The sequence below is a fragment of the Dermacentor silvarum genome, chromosome 4, assembly GCF_013339745.2.
Source record: "Dermacentor silvarum isolate Dsil-2018 chromosome 4, BIME_Dsil_1.4, whole genome shotgun sequence".
Lineage (NCBI taxonomy): Eukaryota > Metazoa > Arthropoda > Arachnida > Ixodida > Ixodidae > Dermacentor > Dermacentor silvarum.
This window is the reverse complement of record NC_051157.2, coordinates 100098485-100109390: the sequence shown is the minus strand read 5'-3', so window position 1 is coordinate 100109390 and position 10906 is coordinate 100098485. Positions and strand designations below refer to the sequence as shown.

Sequence of the window (10906 nt, the reverse complement as noted above, 5' to 3'; positions counted from 1 at the left end):
ATGCAGCACGGTGTTCTCTCGCCGGGCACTGCGGGCCAGGTGGCGGACCACGTCCCGAAGTCACCGGGCCTGACCCTACTGAACTGTCCTTCGCCCTGGCTTACAGCGATGTCCTCGGAGGCTCAGCTACCTGGCGGATCCTGCCGCGGTCGGGCTTCGCCCAGGCTTCTGTCGCTGCCGACACAGGCAGCACCACGGCGTTCATCGCCGTTCGTCACCTGCCGACGATCCACCTGGCAGTTTACTTTCAAGTTCAGCCTCTCAGAAGACACCTACGTGCAGGACTCCATCGACCTGCTGATGCACTCGGGGATGCAATTCGGCAAGCACAACAACGAAGGCTTCGACCCGTACGAATTCGCCCAGCTCATCATGACGTCGGGGATGGTCCTGTCCGACGAGATCACATGGCTCGCTTTTCACAGCTGCTATGACTTTGCTTACATGCTGAAGTTGCTGACGGCTGACAACCTGCCTGCGTGCCAAGTCGACTTGTTCGAGCTCCTGCAGATATTCTTCCCGGCCATCCACAACTTCAAGTGCCTCATGAAGGAGAGGAGGTCTGCATAGACTGGCCGAGCAGCTGCAGGTTGAACGAGTCGGGCCACAGCACGAGGCCGGCAGCGACAGCTTGCTGAAGGGCATGGCGTTATTCAAGATGCGCGAAGTGTATTCCAAGGCTACATCGACCAATGCAAGTACTGCACCCATCTGTTCGGCCTGACCAAGCCGGAAATCGTGCACCCGAAGCCGACGAAGAGGCCGAGAACTTACCCATGGCCTTTGTGGTGGGTTCCAGCGTTGCCCAGCAAGATTGCAGCGTCGGCGAACTGTCCCGCATCCGGTTGCCAACACTGGTCCCGGCGTCGCCCCGCCCACTTCCATCTTGGCGTCTCGTTGGACTGTGCCGCTGCCGTTTACCCGGACCTGTGTTGGGTTCTGAGGAAGAATTGTGGCAATATTATTTACGAAGATGATACGAGAATGTGTGTCCGTACCAGTTATCACCACCGATCACCACCGATCAGGACAATAAATGTTTGTACGTTTGTTAAACATTGTGTCACGTCTGCTTCGCGTGCTAAACAGCTTCGCAGCTAATCCACTTTCACAGAGTTGAATGGCTCATAATTTTTTATATTGTATTTCATGTGATCTTTGCTATGTATGACAATGCGCTTCAAAACTACCACAGCCAACGCCGAAGGTGATTAAAGCACATCAGTTGTATTAGTGCTTAAGGCGACGCGTTGAATAATCCGCTGCTATCAGTAAATATAAACCTACTGAAGCAACACTGCAATGTATGCGGAAATTTGCACTGGCGCTGGTTCAGATTGTGCGGGCTTTACAGCACTATGTATTTTAAAAATGCTCTTACTTTTTGTGCGGTTATGACTTCAAGAAGGCACTGGTGTTAACGTGCGTTTGTGAGTTTTCAGGATAGTGGAAAGGTAAGTTCCATGGCCAACATTAATATATCTCCCGATTTAAGTACTCCTCTGGAAGAAGGTCTCTCCTGGCGATCTCCGTTTGCTGCGTCTCGCGAACCTATTCTATGCCTCCAAATTTTCTAATCTTATCAATTAAACTTTTTTTCTTTTTCTTAAGCAACTTCCAAGTTGCAAAACAATACCACTATATATGCAACACGCAAAAAGTAATCCAGGAAAGTACCAACAGTAGAACATCATATGGACAACAGACGCTTCGAAATAGCCTACTAAGATTACTAAATGGATTAAACAGTGAAGCGATTCAATTGGAGAACACTGTCTTTAAAGCTATTCGTAGTTATTTCAACTTAAAGTAGATAAAGTTCCTTGAATAACGTTCCACCCTTAAAGGCGAAGCTTAAGCGTCCTCCAATTTTTCTTGGAGTGTCTCGCACTGGTTCAGCGACCGGAATTGATAGTTGCCATGAGGCACCATGTCATGCTGTATGTCATCGTATTTGTTTTTAACAGCGGAACTGTTAAAACTAAAGTCCCTAGATATTTTTTTGTTTTTTTTTTTTTGCTTTCTTTTAGTAGCGACAAGCTTTGAAGCACCGCCGACGAATCTCATTGGTCGGCGTTCATTTCGGCGGCCATGTTCTTCATAACGCTGTTCCCCGCAGTCACTTGCATGCTGCTGCAAGCGAACTTGAGGTCAGGCTAAAGACGCATTACGTTTCTGTGTGTGCTTATCTTTTTGTGTTTTCCTTGTGCGAAGGATTTTCTGCGGTCGGCGCGACCGCAGCTAGAAACGCGGCAGGCGTCGTATGGCGCGACCGCAATACAACGCGGCAGGCGTCACCTTAAAGACAAATTTCGCGTTCGGCCTCAACAGCGCAGTACTAAGCCAATTTTGGGTTCGTATTCGGTTGTCTGGCCCCATTCCTGAAGCATATATTTCACTTGTGTGGTGCAGCAGCGACCGTTTACAGTAGGATGCTATCTACGCAGATACGCCGCTTCAGGAGGTTAGGAAGGACATGGCGGCCGACGGAGGTAGATGTCGCTACTTGAAAAAGAGCAGAAAATCTAGGGACTTTAGTTAAAACCACCTCGCTGAGCGTCCCGTGCTATGCTCGGTAGAGAGAAAGATACGAGAGCGAGATAGAGTGGGCGCGTCACGCGCTACGCTCAGGAGAAAGAAAGAGAAAATGAGAGTGAGAGAGAGAGAAAGAAACAAATTGTAGCAGCACCAACGAGGCAACGCAAGGAGGTGCTGCCGACGCCGTCCGAGCTTCTCCGTTTCCCCGCATTATGGTGGCTAGCCACCATACCCGCATTAGCGCCGAACGCTCGCGGTGTCCGTGATTGCAGCAGGCGCCTCTGGCGGCAGCTCAGCCGAGCTCCCGCCAGCTGCGCGCTACTGCGCATGCGCCGTGACGTCATCGTGCTGTGTGGTCTGCTACGCGCCGCCTGTACACTGTGCATAGCTATCGCCCAACTTCCCCTACTTGTGCTTGGACTGCAAGTGCTTCGCGAGCCACGGACCACGAGGAGATGCTTATACACTTCTTATAACTTAGCATCACTTGTATAGCCAGGACATAGCCTCCTATATTTAAAAAATATAGGAGGCTATGGCCAGGACCAGCTAGGAAAAGATCAGCTCCGCTGTGTCTTTAGCCTTGCGCCACTTGTGGAAGCTACCCCGAAGTTTTTCGCGTTCTTAACATGCCAGTCGGTAATAAGAACCGATTTGGAAAGCCATCATGCGTAGTGGGAGGACGGCAATTGAAGTGCGCGGGTGTCGGAATCAGTGCTGGTGTCGGCATGCGGGGCCGAAAAGCGCGAGTGTGCGCGTGATTGGTGCGCGGGTCCCGCGAGATCGGCTCGAGCGACGGGGCCGACAAGCTGAACGCAGCGGGGCATGCAGCACGGTGTTCTCTTGCCGGGCACTGCGGGCCGAGCGGCGGGCCACGTCCCGAAGTCCCCGGGCCTGACCTTACTGAACCATGCTTCGCCCTGGCTTACAGCGATGTCCTCGGAGGCTCAGCTGCCTGGCGGATCCTGCCGTGGTCGGACTTCGCCCAGGCTTCTGTCGCTGCCGAGACAGGCAGCACCACGGCGTTCATCGCCGTTCGTCACCTGCCGAGGCTCTACCTGGCAGTTTGATTTTAAAGTTCAGTCTCTCAGAAGACACCTACGCGCAGGGCTCGATCGAGCTGCTGATGCACTCGGGGATACAATTCGGCAAGCACAACAACGAAGGCATCGACCCGTACGAATTCGCCCAGCTCATCATGACGTCGGGGATGGTCCTGTCCGACGAGATCACATGGCTCGCTTTTCACAGCTGCTACGACTTTGCTTACATGCTGAAGCTGCTGGCGGGTGACAACCTGCCTACGTGCGAAGTCGACTTCTTCGAGCTCCTGCAGATATCTTTGGCGGCCATCCACGACCTCAAGTGCCTCATGAAGGACTGCAGAAACCTGAGAGGAGGTCTGCAAGGACTGGCCGAGGAGCTGCAGGTTGAACGAGTCGGGCCATAACACCAGGCTGGCAGCGACAGCTTGCTGACCGACATGGCGTGCAAGATGCGCGAACTGTACTTCCAAGGCTACATCAACATCAACCAATGCAAGTACTGCGGCCATCTGCCTGACCAAGCCGGAAATCGTGCACCCGCAACCCAGCAAAGAGGCCGAGAACTTGCCCAGGGTTTTTGCGGTGGGTTCCAGCGTCGCCCAGCAAGATTGCAGCGTCGGCGAACTGTGCGCATCCGGTTGCCAACACTGGTCCCGGCGTCGCCCAGCCCACTTCCATCTTGGCGTCTCGTTGGACTGCGTCGCTGCAGTTTACCCTGACCGGTGTTGGCTTATGAGGAAGAATTGTGTATACATTTTATTTACGAAGGTGATTCGAGAATGTGTGTGCGTTCCAGTCGTCACCACCGATCCCCACCGATCAGGACAATAAATATGATCGTACGTTTCTTAAAAATTGTGTCACCTCTCTTTCGTGCGCTAAACAGCTGGGCTGGTTATCCACCTTCACAGAGTTGAATGGCTCATAATTTTTATTGCGATAGCAATTATATGGACACTCAAAAGCAGATTTCTGCCGTCGGCGTCGCCGTCGCCGTCGCCGTGAGGTTCCGTATGACGTCAATGGAGATGAAATCGTCGCCGCGCGCCGAACGCTATATGTACGCGTGAAAGGGCGCGAGGGACGCGCGCTTTCACGGGGAGTGAACCCACGGCGGAGAACAAACGCGCGTTCTGCGCCTTGCTCCCTTAAGGGCTGCAGAAGTAGGCGTCTCTTTCCTCCTTTACAATCACCATATATGTAGAGCAAACGTGCCTTCTTCCGACGCGCGAAAGGCCGTAGGGGGGGGGGGGGGAGTAGGGGGAGGGAAGGGAGGCGACGTTTAGCTGCGGCACCAAGTGCCTATTTATATCAGAGGCTCCGGCAACAGTCACCAACGCCGCACGCATTTTGTGCGAACGCGGGCAAAACGCCGACGGCGTCGACAACAGTTCTGCGCGTTGCTGGTGCTGCTGCATGTCCAAATTTATACAGCTGATAAAACTACTATCCTTACTCCGTATAGCTCTCTACAAATTTGCTATCGCAATTGATGATTCGCCTTTCAGGTGAAACTGCGACAACTTTTTTATATTGTATTTCACGTGATCTCTGCTATGTATGACAATGCGCTTCAAAACTACCACAGCCAACGCCGAAGGTGATTAGAGCACATCTGCCGGCTTTTTTGTTTCGCACTCTTAATATTTCAGTCTGACAAGATTTACCATAAAAGGCATGCGCGGCCGGTGTTTTGTTTCACGACTTTTGTTATTGGGCTGTCACTCTTAACATTCTGAGGAGCTGTATTAACTTGGACATGTTAGTAGCACCAGCAACGCGCAGAACTGTTGTCGACGGCGGCGGCGTTTTGCCCGCGTTCGCACCGAACGCGCGCGGCGATGGTAATGTGCTTATGAAGAACGTGCCAACCTTTGCCGTACACCCTATGGCGGTGTACCGTAGCGATTGGTAGCGATCATAAGGCCATGGTCGCTGTGGTCAGTAAACGAAAAACACCGGATCATATATATTTCTCATTTTTTAATAGTTCGAATAACCAATTACACCATCACATTTTAATAGTCATAATTGTAAACAGATAATTCCCACCATATTACCCCGTCGCTGGTCTTCCATCTCCACCCCAGTGGAAGGGCTGACATTTTTTTCGTTCTTGAGCGTTGTGTCAAGCAGAAATATGTTTGCATAATGATATGTATATATGCCTCTTCTTTTGCGTCTTTGTAGAAGAATATTTTTCTGCAGGGGAATATGTGATTGTATTTTATGTATTCCGGTAAGAGGGTATAAAATTACTTCTTTTTTTGTACGCAACTGTGTACTGTGTAATTTGTATAAATTGTTGAAAATTTTGAAATGTCAAAGGCTGATTTTGCTTAAGGCAGTGCCGTGAACGCCAATGCGGGGACCTGCGGCTTTGTCAAGCTGTCGAAATGACAGCTTTTTCCGCGCGCTCCTTCGTGTCATTGTGCTGTGCTGATGCGAAAAAAAAACATCATTGTCAATGTCAAATAAACATCATTGTCAATAACATTAAATGATGAGAGGCAGACAGCTTGAATTAGACAGCAAGCTTGGGCAGCTTGTACTCTAGTTGTAATCAGTAAGAGTTAAGCAACTCATGTGATGTCATGGCAAGTCATGTCATCCAAAGTTTTAACAAACCTGTAGTTTATTAAGGTAAAAGCATGGACAAGGACATCGGTGTCAAGGTAAAAGACATGCAGTCGAGAGTTTAATTGAATTGACGAAAAAAACTACTTTATTTGCCGTCACAATAACAACACCCTGGCGTTATGCCGCACGTGTACTTTGTGCTACCCGATCAGTTCTCAAAGTACCGCGGTTAATTTTCGAACGCAAACAAAAAAGTAACCCATAGGCACGAGTAGCCTGCGTGTATACAGTTAATATGTTCCTTTTTCGTGTGCAACAGCGCCAACAACCTCAGCAGTAGCATAGGATGGCCACCACTCGGAATTGCAGGTAAGCACCAGTACCACTCTGGTATTGGTGCTTACCGTCATTGACGGTTTGACATGATTTAAGAGTGCAAAAAAATGGGCCATTGTGGATGCCTTTTTGTATTGGTATCATTTAGTGTTTGCACATTCTTATAGCGGTGTCATAACTATACTGTGTAGCATATAACCCTTCGGCATAAGATTCGGTGACTGGGGGATTGCTAAGTCAGTACTGATAGTTCACGCGGCCAAACCACCTGACTTTGCTGATTCTACAAGTATACCTTATAAACCTCGTGCGTTGAGAGGACACGTATAGCGCGCAAACGTTGAAGATGCTATCATGTTGTAAAGACGGTGAAAAGCCAAACGCTTCCATAATTGTCTGTTAAAAATCTAACTCTTTATTGAACTGTATTGCTGGCAGCAGCGTACGTTTATGAAGAAATCTATTCGCGTCTTGGGCGCAGTCTGACTAGACAAGACTCGTTGCCTATAGAATCGGCAAGAACATTCAATCAAATTCGGGCCCACAAGAGGCATCCTGCGCTGAGTCATAAATTTATAGCAGTGATTATCCGGTGAAAAACGGTCACCAGCAAAAGCTGTACCCCGGACAACAGGCTGCATTTACGCTGAAGTTAATAATGGGAAGGTTGAATTCGTATTATTCTGGTATTGGTGCTTACCTGCAGTGACGGTTTGACATGATTTAAGAGTGCAAAAAATGGGCCATTGTGGATGCCTTTCTTACTGTTTTGGTTTTTATTAGTTATTACAGTTAGCACGAGTTAAGTCGTAGACTCGGTTTGAGCGGTGAATTAAATTTTATGCGTAAGAATCAAATGACCCATTGAGCGAAATGCAGCTCCATTAACGTGAAACCTGGGGAGGTGCAGAGCATGCATTGGTGTACCGATACTGCCTTAAGCAATCGCTCATAACCCCGTAACCGCGGCCTCCTCATTACTACGACAAAAGTGAAATTCTACGCTGGAATGATGAGCGGTAACGCAGCCAGCTGTGGAAGACGACGACGACGCTTCGGCGTCGTTACACAGTGCATACAAAGCTATGAGCCGTCTGCAGATCGCTTTCAAGATATGGTGCGGGCGACCGCCCGCAGCCGCGCAAAGTACAAGTACGCAGTTGCGGGCAGAGTAGAAGCCGCTCCCCCCCCTCCCTCCCGCGTTGCTTTATCGCTTTCCTCCTTTCGCGTGCGAGACTGAGTCGCCAGTTCCCCTTGCGCCGTTGGTGCTGCAGCGCAACGTCGCCTTCCCTCCCTCTCTCCCATCCCTCCAGGCCTTTCGCGCGACGGTCGCGTTTGCTCTCCGCCGTGCGTTCGCTCTCCGTGAAAGCGGGCGTCCCTCGCGCGTTTTCACTCGTACATACAGTACGTATTCACAACTCAAATCAACTGCAGGGGGCGCTGCGAAATCTGGCAGCGTCTGGCTACACTGTACAACATGGCGGCTACACGGAGGTCCCCGCGTCGCCGCAGCCACTGTGTTTGATGATTTTCGTGCAGTGTGATGCCGGTTTGCGCTGTTCTGTGGAAGGAAAGAGGGTAGCTGACGCCGAGCAGATCATTTTGACCGATCTGAGAGAGGAGCAGTGGGTAATAAGGCTGAAGCGGTCGCACTGCGTGTGCAAACCTCTGGCGTGACAGCGGACCCGCACGAGATTTCGATGAAAATCACCGATGTATTCTTGAACCCATTGGTCGTGAAAACGAAGTACTCTTGCACTCCTGTATTATCGGAAAAATACAAGCACGTTTCTGCTGCTTTGATTCACTGTAAGGCGTTGATAGATAGTCCGGCGTTTGGAGCGTGTGAGACAGCGGCCGGCGAAGTCGGATACGTCACGCTGGCCTCGCCAGGATTGCCGAAAATTTACTACCTGCTCAGTTTGGCACGTTTAACATGGCCCGTAGCAGCGCACCGACTTTCTCGATAAGCTGGTACCACTGCGCATGCGCGTAAATGCGCAGCCGGTGCGCGCTTTTTCATTGTTGCCTGAACACATTTTCGTTGGGCGAAGGCGCAAACTCTGCACGCTCTTTTCAGTACAGAGAGCAAGCGGACCTAAAATCAAGCTTTGCACTTTATCGCGAGCATGCACTACGAATCTGTAGCGAACATTTCCCACAACTTTTTTACATTCAAGATATGCGCAACGTGACTGCTGCGTCGCTTAGCCGTGGTGATTGGAGTAGTTGGCCCGTTGTTTCTCTCGTAGAGAACAGAAACAATAAATAAGAAAGCGAAGGATATGCTTACTACAATAAAAACACATTTGCACACCATGTGCAGGTACGGCTTGTGCACATGGTGCGTGGCCTGACCATGACTGATTACTCCCCGCCGTCTTCGAACATATCGCTTATGGCTGCTGTGTAAACTAATGACAGAAAAAATATGTTTCTATGTAAGTAATGTTAACTCACCTACTGCATGAATCTTAACTAATTTTCCAAGTTATTCTGCAATTGACGTATCCTTCATTTTATGTGGCCAAAACCGTGTTCGCCTCTGAACTGCCACTTTTCTTCAGACACTGATATGAGATGCAATTGTTTGATAATTACTCATTTTCAAATGAGCGCGTGCTAATTTGTACTAATTAACGGGTAGCGTGTGCAGGCCGCAAGGAAGGCGTACCGCTATGCCACTCCATAGTTATTTTGCACGCTGGTGTGTACATCTTGTGCTTACATAGAATGATTTAACGACGTTACCCGGGCGCACCTCAAAATCCGTTTTTCGTTGATACACGTTAGTTCCACATTGTGCGCCGCATGTATCCAAATAACAGCTTTAATCAAGGGGAGATTGAGTACCACGGCGACATTCGCATAATAAACTGTATTACCACGCCGGCTATCACATGAAACTGCATGTTGCAGCACCCATACGCTGAACGCTATCACCGATGGCAGTAACAACCTCAGCGCAAACTAAGTTCGCTGCTGCACTTTACTGCAAACGTAGTACAAGCAACACGGTCGCGTTCTCTTCACACAGACAACAAACCGATCCTCACCTGGGAAAAAATAAAAAATTAAACTTTCTCGAGCAATATCGACATGTGTGCACAGCGCAAAAGACGAGGACTGATGGAAAAACACAACACAGGCACTGTGTTGTGTTCTTCCATCAGTCTTCGTCTCGTGCGCTGTGCACACATGTCGATATTGAATCACCAGCTCGTCCAAGCTTCCGCCTTATCAAGTTATATTTTTCGAGCAAGATGTTGAGAACACAACTATTGCCGTCGTCGCAGCTTTGCTATGCGAAGATTCGTAATCCATGTGGCTCTTCGGCGCCGCAAAACTGCAAAACGCAGCAAAATTCCACGGCCGTGCGGAGTTTCATAGATGGTGGCTCCATCGTTCTAGAAGCGCGCCCGATAGCAGTACGAAGACTACGGGCGGAGTGCTCCGACGCTACGACCTCCGTGCGAGGTTTCCTGCGCTCGCCGCTAGGTGTCGCATAAATTGCTGGAGTCGCGAATACGGCGCGCGGCACGGTTTTATCGGCCTTTGACTTTATACGGAACCTCACGGCGACGGCGACGATGATGATGGGGACGACGACGGCGACGCCGACGGCAGAAATTCGTTTGAAGTGTCCATATAATTGCTATCGCAATAAAATGAATGTTATCAAGATAAACTTAACTTTAAAAATTCGCTCCTGTAATACCGCAACCGTCCGTGTTTTTGTGACGCTGTTAAGCCAGGAAAGGTGCAATACCGAACACCTTGCCATGCCAGCTCCTTTTGACGTCAGGAGCTTAGGACAGTGACTGCACTATACTATGTAGGTGTTTATCAATAAAAAATGATTGCGTTTCATTCCTAAGAAACTTAATACTTTGTTTGGCGATTCTTGTAAATTCTTTCTGAACAAGAACGACCCAAATTTGCGCAAATATATTTTCAGTGCATGGTCTCATACTAAAGCAGCAGTGCAGTGGGTTGGGTACGTGCAAAGTTTTCTACGCTTATAAATAGTCTTTTGCCTCTAGATGAGTGCAAATAGAGTCTCACATAATTCACACATCCAAAGTACCTGAATATGGCTTGGCGATGGTTCAAGCGTTCGAGGCATAAAAATCCAGATTTTCTGCGTCTGATTTATAGCCGGCTTCTGTAAAAATGTTTCTTAGCAGTGGAAGATAAGGTCTCTGCTTCGAAGGTGATGCCGACCTAGTTAGGAAACGCTCCTACGAGCCGATAAGCAGCACTTGTTTACTTTCTTATCACGAAGCCGGGCAACAGACGGCTCCGACTACGTCTGTCGCGTCTTTTCTTCGATTTATCGCTCAAGAAGCCCTGCACGCATCCCGCGTCCGGTCATATCGTATCGACGATAATATGATCGAGTGGGT

General features: G+C 49.4%; 2 pseudogenes; both read left to right on the top strand.

The window, feature by feature from the left end:
- On the top strand, nucleotides 1–2431 carry LOC119448785 (CCR4-NOT transcription complex subunit 7-like; annotated as a pseudogene).
- An 820-nt stretch (nucleotides 2432–3251) lies between these two features.
- LOC119448784 (CCR4-NOT transcription complex subunit 7-like) lies at nucleotides 3252–4327 on the top strand (annotated as a pseudogene).
- Nucleotides 4328–10906: the final 6579 nt, after the last annotated feature.